Below are 15,994 nucleotides of genomic sequence, written 5' to 3' on the forward strand. Positions count from 1 at the left end.
TAATAAAGTTTCTATTAAAAGTTTTGAATTAAATGGATTTTGGATTAAATGAAATTTGGATTAAATGAAATTTGGATTAAATGAAATTTATTTTAAATGAAATTTGGATTAAATGAAATTTGGATTAAATGAAATTTGGATTAAATGAAATTTGGATTAAATGAAATTTGGATTAAATGAAATTTGGATTAAATGAAATTTGGATTAAATGAAATTTGGATTATTTGAAATTTGGATTAAATGAAATTTGGATTAAATGAAATTTGGATTAAATGAAATTTGGATTAAATGAAATTTGGATTAAATGAAATTTGGATTAAATGAAATTTGGATTAAATGAAATTTGGATTAAATGAAATTTGGATTAAATGAAATTTGGATTAAATGAAATTTGGATTAAATGAAATTTGGATTAAATGAAATTTGGATTAAATGAAATATGGATTAAATGAAATATGGATTAAATGAAATATGGATTAAATGAAATTTGAATCAAATGAAATTTGGAATAAATGAAATTTGGAATAAATGAAATTTGGAATAAATGAAATTTGGAATAAATGAAATTGGAATAAATGAAATTTGGATGAAATGAAATTTGGATGAAATGAAATTTGGATTAAATAAAATTTGGATTAAATAAAATTTGGATAAAATGAAATTTAAATTAAACGAAATTTGAATTAAATGAAATTTGAATTAAATGAAATTTGAATTAAACGAAATTTGAATTAAACGAAATTTGAATTAAACGAAATTTGAATTAAACGAAATTTGAATTAAACGAAATTTGAATTAAACGAAATTTTAATTAAACGAAATTTGAATTAAACGAAATTTGAATAAAACGAAATTTGAATTAAACGAAATTTGAATTAAACGAAATTTGAATTAAATGAAATTTGAATTAAATGAAATTTGAATTAAATGAAATTTGAAATAAATGAAATTTGAATTAAATGAAATTTGAATTAAATGAAATTTGAATTAAATGAAATTTGAATTAAATGAAATTTGAATTAAATGAAATTTGAATTAAATGAAATTTGAATTAAATGAAATTTGAATTAAATGAAATTTGAATTAAATGAAATTTGAATTAAATGAAATTTGAATTAAATGAAATTTGAATTAAATGAAATTTGAATTAAATGAAATTTGAATTAAATGAAATTTGAATTAAATGAAATTTGAATTAAATGAAATTTGAATTAAAATAATATAAATTTGGAATGAATAAAATTTGGATTTAGATGGGTTAAACAAAATTTAGTGAATTAGATTAAATGAAATTTATTGAATTATTAATGAAATTTATTGAATTAATGAAATTTATTGAATTATTATTGAAATTTATTGAATTATTAAATGAAATTTATTGAATTATTAAATGAAATTTATTGAATTAATGAAATCTATTGAATTAATGAAATTTATTGAATTATTAATGAAATTTATTGAATTATTAAATGAAATTTATTGAATTATTAAATGAAATTTATTGAATTATTAAATGAAATCTATTGAATTAATGAAATTTATTGAATTATTAATGAAATTTATTGAATTATTAAATGAAATTTATTGAATTATTAAATGAAATTTATTGAATTAATGAAATCTATTGAATTAATGAAATTTATTGAATTATTAATGAAATTTATTGAATTATTAAATGAAATTTATTGAATTATTAAATGAAATTTATTGAATTATTAAATGAAATTTATTGAATTCATGAAATTTATTGAATTCATGAAATTTATTGAATTAATGAAATTTATTGAATTAATGAAATTTATTGAATTAATGAAATTTATTGAATAAATGAAATTTATTGAATTAATGAAATTTATTGAATTCATGAAATTTATTGAATTGTTAAATGAAATTTATTGAATTGTTAAATGAAATTTATTGAATTGTTAAATGAAATTTATTGAATTGTTAAATGAAATTTATTGAATTGTTAAATGAAATTTATTGAATTGTTAAATGAAATTTATTGAATTGTTAAATGAAATTTATTGAATTGTTAAATGAAATTTATTGAATTGTTAAATGAAATTTATTGAATTGTTAAATGAAATTTATTGAATTGTAAGTGAAATTTATTGAATTGTAAGTGAAATTTATTGAATTTGATTAAGTGAAATCAATTAAGTGAAATTGAGTGAAATGGATTGAATTGAGATTTTAGACTGGAGTTGACTGAAATGGAAAAAAGAGGCGTACAAAACTTTCGAAGCGGTGATAGTTTTTGAAATTCGACACGTGTTTCTTAACATTCTTGGCTGTTGGACCATGTTAAGGTTCTTAAATTCGTTTTAAATAGATGTCAAGTCTTTACTGGGGCTTAAATAATTTGAATTTATTTCCTGAAAGAATGGTTCGTGCATATTTGCTCCTACTAAAAATTAGTATTCAGAATGTTTTTGTTAGAAATTAAGAAACGCTGCAGTGAATATCCAATATTATTAATCCTGAAAGTTCAACATTCACCATGTCAATATTCGTGTCGCATCGTCACTCCTTGACTAGACTAGATAATAATGCATCTAGGTGCATAGGTATAAATAAAAATTACTATGTTAAAGCACTTATCATGTTAAACATACAAAGCAATGGGCGTGACAGTTTTTCCATGTATCACAAAATGTAAAGATTGTAGAATATAGGTGTTAGGTACTATTATAGGGCTCGCTTCGCTCGCCCCGATTATAATTGCCAAAGTTATGTCAACTGCAAATAACACTGCTTTGTGATTGATAGCGTTAGGAGTGAGTGAATCTAATATATTATTATTAATTATTATGTGAAACTTTCTCGTGTCGGTGTTTGCTCGCAAGCTCCTCCAGAGCGCCTCAACCGATTTTAATGAAATTTTGTATGTACATTCGTTGGACCTGAGAATAGGTTTTTATCTGCTTTTTAAATATTGATACTAGAAATAATTTATACGGCAAAACGTTCGCCGGGTCAGCTAGTAGTTATATAAAGTAAAAGCTGAAAGAGACTAAGAAACTTCTTTGAGGTAAGCTAAACTTATTAAGCTATAACGATTAAGAATTATAATGTAACTCTACTGGAACATTTTTGTGTTTTAGATATTTATTATTTTTACATAATATTGTAATTTGTAGACAATTGGATGAACAATTTTTAAGCGAACTTTTTGCTTTACCTCGTAAACGGTAGTGTCATTGAAAGCAATCAGTTTTGCGATCTACAAAATCAAACGTTTTTTTGTCATATCCAGAAAAATGGCTACCACAAGATTCCTATCATCGATAGATCAAAGCACTGTAATGTAGTATTTCTGTTCTTATAAAACAAACTGTTCGCTTCTATTCGGTGGTATATAAAAATCGTATACCTAGTCAATAATTTTAAGATACCTATTTAAAAAAAAAAAAACTTCAAATTGTTACGATTACGAATAATACGGTAACAAAGAGATGAGACAATTCTACTGTTACTGATGTAAACAATTACTAAGTGAAGATTCGATCCGTTTAATTATATTTCCTTAAATCTACTTCGGACTATAAGTACATATTGAGAAGTTTAAAGGGGTTGGCTTATATTTCTGGTCCACACTTTTAGTATTTTACTTTTAAAATTGTCAAATTCTACTGCATTAGTATTTTACTTTTAAAATTGTCAAATTCTACTGCATTTATGTTTGATTAAATATAGATTTTCTATAACAGTCTGTCGTATAGTATTTTGGTTATTATTCGTTGAAATAGAATTAGCAAAGCTGCTATCGAAGTAGAATTTAATATGATTTGTCAATGGGATGTTTTTCTTTTAATTCGTCAAGTTAAAGTTCCACGTGGTCGCTAGATTGAGTATTTGGTAGACAACAATCGATGATCCCAAATGTAAAACTAGACGCATTTATATTTTAAATTTTTAATGAATATGTAGAAAATAGTTAAGGTCAACTTGGGGAAGACCGGCAATCAGCATACTTTATTTGAATTGTATTAAACGTTCATTCGACACTCGGACGCTTTTCAAAATTTGGTTATGGCAAAATTTTGCCTACACATCAGGACGATATCTATTTTTAACCGACTTCCTTCATGTTAAATGGTTAATATTCTACTAATGTTACAAAATAAAAACGATAGCGATAGGTATCACAATTCTAAAAGTAAAAAATACTTTTAAGTTTAAGGTCAAAACTCCTTTACTTAATTATTATTATTATTGTTGGTATTGTAGTTTTCTATTCTCCTTTGTAAGAGTTTGTTCCAAAGTTGCGGGCTTGTGGCCAAACAACTATTATTATTATTATTTCTGACAAGTTACTTATTTAAACTACTTAGTATTACTAAACTGGCCTAAAGTATTTAAGGGTCATGTGAGATTTAGATTAAAGACGAAGCAAAAACATAGAAATGACTCAACATTATAGTTTTATGCCTGATCTGGAGCTCGTGGAATCTAGATTTAAAACTATATGTTTAGAAATATAACCAAGTTAGTCCCGAATTATTCGAGAACCGATAGAAAATCAGGCATGTGTCACACTATCTCTGGTTTAGATGATTAGAAGAAAGTCATTTAAAATGATAATTAAATTACTCATTAATAATTCCGGTAATTTCTTGGTATTATTTAAAAATGTATCAATGCAGTCTGTGTTTTTATGATTATTAATAGTTAAGTTATATTTTTGCAGTGAATCTTAGTATTTGCCCTTGAACCTTTGCCTTTTGATTACCATAAGTTTATGTTGAACAAGATTTTATTTTAGAAAGAAGCATAGTTTATAAAATGCTGTACTATAACAATTGTTTCGAAAAATGTGATAAAGGCATTACATAAATAAGTATGCTCTTTACTGCAGAAAAGCTTAACATGAAGATGTCATGGTTTAAACAAATTTGTTAATTTTGGGTAGTCTTGTAAGTTAATAAAGTGTATAAAATATATTCCCATCTCCACATAAAATAAATTTTAAATTACTTGATATTTAAAAATGTAATTCAGTATATACTTTCCTGGGAATATGATGATTACTATTTGAAGTTCTATATAGATAATTTATTATACAGTTAGTTTTTTTCTGGGAATATCAGATGATCACAGATCTATACAGATGCAAATGATAAATAAAATTAGAATCGGCTGAAGTGAAGTTCCATACTAGTAGCTTTAAAAGTAAAATTGGAAGACCAATAATTGTTAAAACTTCCAGAGGTTTATATCACCAGCGATATTTGATAAAGTACCTAAGATAGGTAATTTTATTTTGTTTTGTTTCTTGTGTGAGATGTTATTAAGTATTTAAGCTTATTTTTAATATTGCCGTTTGTTTCTATTAAGTTTTTTGTGATATATAATTTTATTTTCTTGACACTCGAGTTATGTAATTTCTATTAAATGAATCGCAAAGATAATTATTCTAATGCGCTTTTGTGTAGTTCACAAATTCAGCATAAGTAACTAAAATTTTAGATAGTTGTACTTCTATAATACTGTAATTACCACATTTGTGTTTTTATTGTTTCAACAATGTTGGTTGATATAATTGCAAAGCAATTATTGTTCAAAAATCTTATAAGTTATATTAGTTTTATTAATGTTTGTATATTGTAATATTAATTATTATATTATATTTTATCATTCTACACGGTTTGTAACAAAACAAATGAATTGTTTTTCTAAATGTAAAATTTAATTTGATATAAATAACAATAGGTTAGTTTATAGTGAAAATGTATAGATAACTAAAAATATGTTATATGTATTGCACCATTGATGATTGTTTTAAGAGTGCATCGGGACGCTGCACGTTGTCGGATGGCCGAATGTTATGATTTACGTAATTCAGTACTTAGTTTATTGTTTTTAGAATACTAAATTATTGTAACTTAACTATTTTAGACTAAATTAGATGGTAGTTTTAATATTTAAATCTGGCCACACTGACAACGTGCAATCCCAAGGCTACGTTCGCTTCACTTGGAGTGGGGGTTGACGGGTAAAAATTGTGTATAAATACCCCAAGAGCGCAGTATGATGCGAATTTTGACGGAAGAACAATTGTAAGAGGAATCTCTGCCCGAAAGTGTACCACTGTATAATATTGTAGAATAAATGTATTTGAAAGTCATCATGCAGTTTCTTATCAGGCGAGTCGAGGAAAATGAATATCATCTACCTCATTTGTTCGTATATTATGTTCCACAGTATAAGCAAACACAGTAATGTAATTTAGCCTTGCAGTTCTTAAATGACTTTGTGTTTGTGATATGTTTCATTTAATGAATCGTAAAATGGCTACATGTCTACAAGCTTTTTATAGGATGAAATATTAATTAAGTGAGTTTTTGGAAGTTACTATGAAGTTACATAGCAGATATTATAGTCCTGATCTTCTTGAAATTGAACCTTCATAAAAACACAAGTTCATCACACATCGTTCTGCTGCTTAAAAAAGTTTTAATAAATCTATATATTAATACGTGAGCCAAAAACTTTGTATCCCTTTTGACGAAAAATGGGGAAACGTATAACGTAGTTGAGTCCCAGAGACAAGAGTTGAAAAAAGTATGATAAAGTCAATATTTTTTATACAAAATATATGTAGTAGTCCTAATGTCTTGAAATTAAGGTCAAATTTCGACCATTGGGCGATCTCTAGTCTTGCTAAAATGTCCTTGCGCCCTATTCAGACCATCCATGGTCTACTGAATAATGTTTATATTGTGCCTCTAAACTTATATTGTACAGAAGGAATATAATATTAATATTATATTACCTTACTTGTACCTTTTTTGTTTGTTTTGAACTCTCCCTGACTTCAAGTGGTTAATAAACTGTAGTAAGAGTGTCATAATATAATACAGATAACATTTTTGTAATATTTATACTTTGATTTAAATTACTGTAATTATTTTTCTTGTGGTCGCTGATAATTTTGTTCTAAGCGACCTTAAATAAATGTGAAAAAAAATATTTTATTTTATTTTATTTTCCTCAACACCCTCCCAATCTTCGTCCTTAGAAACTATGTAACGTAGAAACAAGATACTAAAGTAGTACTTAATTTAATTGTATTGTAGAAATGTACCGTAATGTTGCCCGGTGGAGTTCCAAATGGTGCTATAATTGTTTCCACTGACGCCAGTAATTCTCCTCAGTGTTACTAGTTCTTAGATTTTGGTATTTCGTCCTTGTAAAACTTTATTATTTGAAACTAGATAACGCCCTCGACTCCATGGCGCAGATATTTATTTTTGCGCAGTTGATCATGCGGGAACCGTACATTTTCCCAGCATAAAAAGTATCCTATATCCTTCCCGAGACTCAACCTATCTCCATACCAAATTTTTATCATAATCGGTTCAGCAGTTTAATCTTAAAGAGGTAACAGACAGACAGACACACTTTCGCCTTTATAATATTAGTATGGATTTTGATATTGAAGGTTTGAATAACTTTTTGCTGCCTCTTCAAGTTGGATTGAATGACAAATTTAACGCGTTTGAAGCATAAAGTTAATAAATATTCCTAACGAAAAGGCACGGTCTATATTAACTTTATGGTTTGAAGCGAATATAGATCTTTGACAAATATCAACATCTCTATATGATGCATAGAGATGTTGATATTTGCCGGTGATCGACGATTGTGTAATGTGTATGTTGCAATTTTGGCGGTACCCACAATTCGCCTAACATTCCTGCATCGCGCTATCGAAGTTATCTGAGCGCGTCGGTATATATACGACAGCTGACATGTATCACGTGGGCTTCGGCCTGACCGGGCATAACACCTCGCTCGGTCGGAAGATCTTCCTTTGGCCGCCACGCACATATCCCACATTGGTGACCCTCGACAGAATACGCCTCCTTCATCATCATCACTCCCCGCCCCTCCGCACCGCGCCAGCCAGCATCGCCTCATCGGGTACATCGTCCACTAGCCGCAATGTACCGCGGCCTGGGCGACTCCGCATCGGCATCATCGGGCTTTCTCACTACACCGACCGGTCAGCAAGCAGAGCACATCTCACCTGGTCAGCACGTAGCATCGGCCCCGCACGGCAGCTTATCCGATTCACTGGATCCCGTGCAGCAACATACAGTTCCGACTCACTGGGACTCACTGCAACAGTTCCGACTCACTGGAACTCACTGGCACTGGCGACTCAAGCGACAAAACTTCAAGATTCGACCTCCGGTCTTCGGGGGGGAGTGATGTGGCGGTACCCACAATTAGCCTAACATTCCTGCATCGCGCTATCGAAGTTTTCTGAGCGCGTCGGTATATATACGACAGCTGACATATATCACGTGGACTTCGGCCTGACCGGGCATAACACCTCGCTCGGTCGGAAGATCTTCCTTTGGCCGCCACGCACATATCCCACACAATCATCATTGCCCCAACTCCCAACGCGCGTGGAAAAGAGGGCTTTAGAAATAGAAAACTGTAATAACGCTAGTCAACTAGACTTTTCTCACAAATAAGTTACGAATTTGAAAAGAAGTATGAAAAATTAAGAGATCTTTCAGCAAGAGATATTTTTTTTGACGGGCTTTGGCCCACCACACATTCCCATCACTGTATCTCATGTGTCGACAGCGGTAACCAACCACGAAAACCCTTTGATATGATCTCAGGGAGCCCGAGGGACATTCAGCAAGAGATAGTCTACTATACCTATCTACATACAAACGTAGATCGGGTCAAAATATAATTATTATTGAAAAGTAATTAAACCTCTCGGTAATTTTCCGTTCCCACACAAAAGATAAAATGGTTTCCGATGCCAGCTGCAGGGTTATTACTTCTCAACTTTAAAACGAAACTTAACTGACAAAGTCCAAAGTTAAATTGACTAATGAATAATTATTATTATTGTTACTTTTGAATAATGAATACTTTATGATTGCCCGCGAATGTATTTTTGTTTACATATATTATATGCACATACATCCATACTCATATTGTTATGAATGGGAAAGTGTGTCTGTCTGTTACCTCTTTACCCCCAAACCACTGAACCGCTCTCGCTGAAATTAGGTATGGAGATACTTGGAGTCCCGAGAAAGGACATAGGATCAAAAGAAATCAAAAATCAAAAAATATTTATTTTACATGTACAGTATAGACTTAACAAAATAAGCAGTTTTGGACCACCACAAGATTGGGACCACCTGGTAAGCATTATTACTTGTATTAGGCAGCCCCGCTCTTCCATAAACTATAGCATACTTAACAACATTTAACTATAAAATATAACAGGTAAGTAACGTAAAATTTTTGTTTACAATTTTTGTTTATAAAAACTAATACCTAGAAACTGCATGCCAGTATACATGTAAACTATTTTGTGTTTGTGAGTATGTGTATGTATGTGTGCACACACATACACGTGCACACATAGTGCACGTGTACGTGTGTGTGTGATTAGAACAGATATTTTTATGATTTTAAAGGGAAGTAAAAGTTTGTATATTTAGGTGATATAGTGCAATATTGATTCTGTCTCCTCGTACGACAGACATAATAGCCAAACGGACGGACGGACAGACAGACAGACAGACAGACAGACACACTTTCGCATTTATAATATTAGTATGGAAGTATGGATAATATTAGTATGGATATTAGTGATAATGATATCGAAATGTCACTGCAAAGATAATATTATGTTCTCCTCTAATTTCTTCATATGAAATTTAGATTGATAAGGGCTCCTAAATTATGTAATCTGTCAAAATGTTCAACCCCACAGAGGTCAAATTTACAGCCTCCCACGACGAGCTTGTTGACGGGGCCTCAGGGACCGGTGTGATTATCCCCTCGAAGGCCAAATAATCCTGGGATGAATAATGATTTCATTATTGCAGATACCTATATCGGTTTCACGCCGTGTTTATATGATTAGGTTTCATTGTAGAACTAAATAAATTAACACCTAAATAAAGCCACTTTAATAAAAGTACGTAGTAAAGAACGACCTATAATCTATATGTACAATTAGCATTTCTAGTATTTTCGAACTAAAATCTGAGGTAACAATAATAGAATGATATAAATTGTCGGTGATGAGTTAGTTTAAACTATTATCTGTTTGTATGATTACATAGAATAACATACACGGTATTCGGTAAAGCTGTATGTACAAACATTGGCCAAACATGCATGGGCTTAGGGCGCGTTCAGACGTGTGCGTGTTCTACAGTGTATGGGAAAACACGCGCGCAGACTGCGCGTTTTCCCATACGCTAGTAGAACACGCGCACGTCTGAACGCGCTCTTAGCCAGGATTCTATGTAGGGGGGGGGGGGGGGGGTTTATTCTTTTTGGGGGGGTGGCAGATTAAGAAAATCCTGGACTTTGAATTCGTGACTTTTTACATAATATGAGTATCTCACAATAGTATTGAAGGTGAGGTAAAAATTAAAAACAAGATATTAGCGAGCGCACTCTCCGCTCTACGTTTCTACGTTTAGGTAACGACCGATCGCTCCTGTAGGGGAGTTAGGTTAGTGCCCCCCCTGCACGTACCTCGCTACGCCCATGCAAACATGAGTTTCGGTACCTACAAGCAGACTCCCTGGTAGTGATGAGCAAAATCGGTATTGCAGCCTTAGTCTTGGTCTTGCAAAAAAACCAAGACTATCCTAAAACTAAAAAAAAAAACAAATCCAAGATCGACATCAGGCAGATTTGACCAAGTCCAAGACCAATATTGTACTAGAAATACCAAAACCAAGACTTTCTGAGTATTGTTTTACTCATCACTACTCCCTGGAATAAATTGCTACTAACAAAATCTTTTAAGCCCTTGTTACACACTAAAATAAAGTGTCATAAAGTGTCAGATGAGCGTGCCGAAACAAATTTTCAGAAGGGTAAGTTGTACGCAAGGCCACCGCTGTAGTGCAGGTTGGCCGGGCTAGTCGCTGCCGGGTTAGTACCGCGCCAGACGTCGCCGCGACCGCGTTGACGTTTCGTGCCCGTTTCCCGCGCTTAATTAAATTCGAGTGTCAGTGTTGTGTCAAATTGCCGTTCGATTTTTGAAAAGTGTTTTTTTTATCGTGCGAGAATAAAAAGCTTGAACATACTGGATAAAGTAAGTAAATAAATTATTTTGTATTAAACACACGTGCAGTAGCCAGTACCTAATTACTAAATAATTATGTTGTGATAGTAAATAAGATACGCAGTTTCAAATCTATTATTTATTAATAATTATCATGATTTGCTTAGAAATACGATGAAAAATTATACCCCTATTTTAAGTAACTAGGTAAAGTAGTTGAGTAGCGAATTATAATAGTGACCTATCATGTACTTTTTTTATTAGGAATCAAAAACTCAAAGCGTTCTATCAGGTAATTATTGACTTAAACTTAATTATACTATTACCACAGTCTATAGAATCAAATGCAATAAAAAATTAAATAATTCCCCCAATTTGAATTATTTTTGCTATTTTGTCAATTTTTGAGGGGGAAAAGTTCATACCTATTTCTTTTTCAGTAAATTATAACATCTAAACTGACACAAAATTTTGTGCGTTACCAATATGAAATGAGGCATAAAATTAAATTTCCCCTGGGAGTTGGGACACGTAAGATATGACCCGTATTTCATGGACAATTTCTGACAAATGAAACCTGTACCAAATCTCGTCATAACGATTATTATTGCCATGATTCTAAAATACAAAATAATAAAAGATAAAACCGACTTTGCCAATTTGTCAATTGTGCCAACTCTAGACAATGTTACCAATCATAATATATCATGTTTTTTTAACGGGTTTTTGCAGACTAAAAATTTTTGTTTTATTTTGGCCCACCAGATCGTTGTATCTCCTATGTCACCAGAATAATATTCTTTGATATCCAACCACAAAAATTCTTTGATATTATGATCTAAAGGAGCCCGAGGGATATGCTAAAGCTGTCTTGGGACCCGCAACGAAATTAATCAGGAGAAGATAGGAGGAGGAGTATTCAGTTTTCCCTCCCCATAAAAAGGCGGAAGACCCCATCAAGCTGCAATGACCGAAAGTCAAATAACTAAGGGGAAAGCACCACGGAAATAAATGTTAATTATGACTACTAAGATAGATCTAAGTTAATGTTGATAATCATAGCTGTTGTCAAACATGGTTCAACGTAGGAAGGTCTCGATAGGTTTGTTGGCAGTTGGCACGCTTATAACTTGGCTAGAAAGACTCAAAAACCGTAAGCGCCAGCGCCTCGTTACTGGGATCTTTTTGTATTAGGAATCTCCACAATTTATGTATTTGCGACATTCTCTTATTAAATATCATATGCAGATTACAGCTATATTTCTTGGTAAGTTATGTATTTGGCATATAAGCTTCTATCCTTATTATATTATGTGATTATTATGAGCTACAGTTAGCTGACTGTCTGCGTTACTGTCTGCGTTCATAATATTATTTTGTATTTTTAGGGTTCCGTACCCAAAGGATAAAAACGGGACCCTATTACTTTGTTGTCTGTCCGTCTGTCCGTTTGTCCGTCTGTTTGTCTGTCACCAGGCTGTATCTCAAGAGCCGCAATAGCTAGACTTCTGAAATTTTCACAGATTATGTATATCTGTTGCCGATATAACAACAATTACTAAAAACAAAATAATATTAATATTTAAGGGGGGCTCCCACAACAAACATGATTTTCTTAGCCTTTTTTGCTAGATATCAATAATGGCAACAGGTAGGCACTTGAAATTTTCACAAAGTTCGTAAATATATGTGTACTTTAATAATCAATAGTAATATTTAAATAAAATAAAAACTTAAAAACTCCCATACAAAAACACAATTTTTGGCCTATTTTTTCTCTATAACGGTACGGAACCCTTCGTGTGCGAGTCCGACTCGCACTTGGCCGATTATTTTTATTGTCTGCACATTTCATAATATGATTTATAGTGTTTCTACTGAAAAGGCGTAAAAGGTTTAATTTGAAAAAAAAAATGCCTTTGGAAAAAAAAAAACCTTTGCAATTTAGGGCCGATTTTTCATTCGTCAGATAACTTTAACCTAAGGAATAAATATGACACTTTGACATTTTTTCCATATTATAAAATCTGTCAAAACGCCAAATTTATTCCATTGGTAAATCTTATCTGACGATTGAAAAATCAGCCGTATTACTTTGTCCTGTTGTTTGCGATTAATATTATTAATATCATTTCATTATTATGATTGTTTTATTATTAAACGCACAATGTATGTATGATGTTTAAATATTAGGTTATGTTTTATTTAAAAGTTATAATATATTGGTCCCAATAGAATGCCTAATTAAACATGGGAGTGACATGAGTGTGATTAAAACAATGATCGAGAGTATGAAGCTAAATTATGGATTTGTTTAAAATTTGAGTCTGTTTTAGCATATTTTATTATCCGTGTTTTAATCATACTCTACTAAATCTCTAGTAATACTTACCTTTATTACTTAATTACTACCTCTTACTAAAAATTATCACATCGTATACTTAATTTAACTTTGTCTCTCATGTGTCGTTTCTAAAATGAAACATAACTAAAGGTAAACAATTATCGAGCCTTGTTCACTGTGTTAATTATTTGAACCATTATATATTAAGTCTATGATTTGAACCATAAACCTATAATGCTAAATATATTAAGTCTATGATTTGAACTTATTAAAACACAAATGGAACAATATTAATTAGCTTAAGTAGTAGTATTATTTAAAAAAAAACCGGCCAAGTGCGAGTCGGACTCGCGCACCGAGGGTTCCGTACAAACCTGCAAGGTTTACAAAGTTCGTTCATTACGATAATCGAGTCATAACTATGGTATTTTTATTGCAAAATGAAATTCATAACAAAATTTAAGGTTTTCGGAATTTTTCCTTTATGTGTGCTATAAAACGTTGCTTCATGCCAAATTTCAAGATTCTAGGTCGACTGGAAGTACCCTTTAGGTTTTGATTCCCTTGCGAGTACTTGCGAGTTTCAAAATATGCAGCTTAAATTGCTGTTTCTTTTGATTGCGTTGACATAGAAGTTTGATTTTGTTACAGCTTAAAGGTATTATAGACCTGAGTATTTGGTATGAATTTCAATTTAATACCTCTACGCGTTTATGAGGAAATGGGTAGTAAGTTTAAAATTATTAAAAAAAAATATATTATGTGATGTAACTAAAAATTTATGGTTTTCGTAATTTTTCCTTTATCTATGCTATAAGACGTTGCTTCGTACCAAATTTCAAGATTCTGAGTTCACGGGAAGCACCCTGTAGGTTTTGATTCCCTTGCAAGTGTCGAAAATTTGCGGCATAAACGGCTGTATCTTTTGATTGCGTTGGCTTAGAAGTTTGATTTTTTCACAGCTTCAAGGGACAGTAGACCTGAGTAATTGATATAAATTTCAGCTTCATACCTCCACGCGTTCCTGAGAAAAAGGGTCTTGACAGACGGACGGACGGACAGACGGACAACAAAGTGATCCTATAAGGGTTCCGTTTTTTCCTTTTGAGGTACGGAACCCTAAAAATACATTTTTGTAATTAAATGTGTTCGAATTAAAGGCAATAATATACAACGTGCTTTACGACAATGGGGTGAAATGAAATCAAATATTGAATTCATTGCTGATAAATATAGTCTGTCAAAAAAGTGTTAGGTATTATTTTTTAAAAAGTGGCAACATCGTAGTGTCATCCCTTTTTCTTAGATTGATTTGAAAGGGATGACATTATGTTGCCACATTTTAATTTTTTTTGTGTTATTTAATACTTTTGTGACAGAGTATACTGGTATAAGCAAGAAAAATAACTTTTCTAATAACCATCACTACAGGTTTTAATGAGGGGGTCTCAAATTCTATTTGCCACGTGTCATTTGCACCGTGTCAAATTGACATAATATTATCGTAACACATAACAGCTATACCGTGACACATGACAACTATATTGTGATATGACAGCATTTTGACACGATAGACCTAAGGCTACATAGCGGCACCCAGTGGCAAATATTAGGTTGGGGAAAAAGTTTCTTCGCATTTCATATAAAAATTCAAAAGGTTTTTTTTATAAAGTTTATTTACAATTGACTAAAGTATATAGGTAGTATTGTCTCCTGTAAAATTAAAACTTTTTAATGATACCAAAATCAGCCAGATACAATTATTGGTATAATATATATTTTATGACAAGTTCATACATACTGTAATGTGAAAAGACTTTTTCCCCAACCTATTAGAATTTCAAACACCCTCAATGGATTAGAATTAACCTACAATTTATCCAGATTATAATTTATCTAAATAATGTCTAATTCGTGCGTTCGCCATTACCAGTGATCGTGAACGCACGGTCCATTAGACCCATCGTGTTATAGGCCGGGGTTGCCATTTTATTCCATTTCCGCTTTATAGAGGTAAATCGCCTACACTATTACTATTAATTAAACACATTTTTTACGTGACTTTATGTTGCCATACTGGACAAAGTTAGCACACGTATATTTAAACATTTACCTCTTTATTCTTCGTCCCATACTTACAAATATAATCCTTCCCTGGACCTCCACGAATATTTCAAGATGAAAATAAACCAAATCGGTTCATGTGTAACAAAACTCAGTGATAATACATCACGGTGTGTATGTGTTACGTCTTGCAGAGAGTTCATTGTAAAAGTAGCAATGCTGGAAGAGCAATTTTTTGCGATATACAAAAGTAAAAAAAATAATGTTTCAACGCCGCTACTCTCAAAGGGAACTGTATCTATCTAGAGTTCGCTCTGAAAGATTTTTTTACACGCATGATACGCCGACTGGATTGATTGTAGACTAAATTATAATAAAGTCATGATATTTTAACAATCGATTAGAAACATCCCAACCTGAATCTCGGCGAGTCAAGCGCTACTTGAATCGTCTCTCGTTTCTACTTGGTTAAATTATAAGGTCATGTCAGCATAAGCTTGGAAACCTGA

General features: G+C 31.5%; 1 protein-coding gene across 1 annotated transcript in view; it reads left to right on the forward strand.

Moving 5' to 3' along the window:
- The first annotated feature begins 10,943 nt into the window (after positions 1 to 10,943).
- Positions 10,944 to 15,994, forward strand: part of LOC121735357 (monocarboxylate transporter 4-like) — a 124,358-nt gene continuing 119,307 nt past the window's right edge. Inside the window, exon 1 of the mRNA XM_042126159.1 lies at positions 10,944 to 11,107. The gene's annotated coding sequence lies outside the window, so the exon portion shown is untranslated. The remainder of the gene's footprint in view (positions 11,108 to 15,994) is intronic.

This window comes from Aricia agestis, chromosome 17, assembly GCF_905147365.1.
Source record: "Aricia agestis chromosome 17, ilAriAges1.1, whole genome shotgun sequence".
In the NCBI taxonomy this organism is placed as follows: domain Eukaryota; kingdom Metazoa; phylum Arthropoda; class Insecta; order Lepidoptera; family Lycaenidae; genus Aricia; species Aricia agestis.